The following is a 1,532-nucleotide window of genomic DNA, read 5'->3' on the forward strand; positions in this document are numbered from 1 at the left end:
TTCTTTCAGTTATGTTTTAAACAGTACTCATCAGATTATTAAATGGGTCATGAAATGTGTTGTTCTGAACCACACAGCAGCAGCAGTAATCTTTGTTTTAGTTTCAGGAGGCGACAAGTTCTGGATCTAACACTTTCCTTGATATAACTTTACTAATCTAACCTTCCGGAGGGGGGGAACTTAGATTCTCTAATGTTCTTATTAACTGTTTCTGCCCGAACAGTAGTAAAGTGATGGACCACCGTCAGTCACTTTGACAGCTAGATTCTCTTTGGGGAACCAAAAAGCTGAAAATTGTGTCAGGTTTGGCCCCTTCATTGCCAACGGGGAAACCTCATTGTGTGGGTAAACAACACCTGGTTTAACTTCTTCAGAAACTATCTAGACGGAAGTTTTATTTTGAAGACTCGGTTTCCAATTTGGGGTAACCTTCTATCTACAGCTTGATGCGGACCCAACCGAGTCTGAAAAACACGCCTTGGGGTTCCCTGTTTGATGATCTTGAAGACGGATTCTCCAGCAACACCCCAGATACCTGGCAGGTGACCGAAAAATCATCTTTAAGGCAAAAAGCTGGCTGTGTGTGACCTTGAGGTCTGGCTGAAACTGAGTAGAACGCTTCGCCCTTCTGGTTAAACCCTATGTTATGGAATAATTACATATATATCTGTTTTACCTTGACACTGTCAGCAATCATATTTCATGTTATAACTAGTTTCGGCTGTTTTAATCTATCAGCCCAGACTTCAAGACTCCAGAAATGCATGACCCATTTTATTTTGATAAGGTGTTTCCAGGGCTGACAGCTCTGTCATTGGTTAGAAGGTTACAGTTGGTGAATGGTGATTGGTTATAAACAAGTCACAGGATGTTATATTATTAGCTGTTCTGCACTGACGCGGCAGGCACAATTGACAGATTTCTCTGATCGACCTCTGTTCTGTTGTTGCTCAAATTAAATCATTTGACGGCCATAAACACAGACTTTCTATGCATTAATTCCAACGTGTTTCTGCATTCTTGATAAATCCTGCCAAGACAAAATTGGCATTGTCATTCTCGGAGCTCCAAGGACCAGAGTTTGCCTGCTGGGGCCGACGTTTGGGACGTATGCTGGAGAAGGAGGAAGAAGCTTCCTGGGTTTTTTTTTCAGTTTCTGAGAAGCTGACCTGTTTTAAGTAAATGTCCTGATGCATCTCAGTAATCCAGGTAAAAAATCAAAAGGAAAAAATAGTATAGGTCCTCTGGACGGGTTCTTCTTTAATGAAATGTTTCGTCTCTCTTCCAAGAGACTTCTTCAGTCTGAGAGTTTCAGGCAAAATTCAGGCTTTATTCATCAAATTATGAATTACGAACATTATTCATAATTCTGTTAACAATAGGTATTAATTAGGTGTGAACGATAGCCATGTGATGTATCAGTCACCTGGAGGCAGGGCTTAAAAGCATGAATTTTGCCTGAAACTCTCAGACTGAAGAAGTCTCTTGGAAGAGAGACGAAACATTTCATTAAAGAAGAACCCGTCCAGAGG

The sequence above is a fragment of the Austrofundulus limnaeus genome, unplaced genomic scaffold (genome assembly GCF_001266775.1).
Source record: "Austrofundulus limnaeus strain Quisiro unplaced genomic scaffold, Austrofundulus_limnaeus-1.0 Scaffold943, whole genome shotgun sequence".
In the NCBI taxonomy this organism is placed as follows: Eukaryota; Metazoa; Chordata; class Actinopteri; order Cyprinodontiformes; family Rivulidae; genus Austrofundulus; species Austrofundulus limnaeus.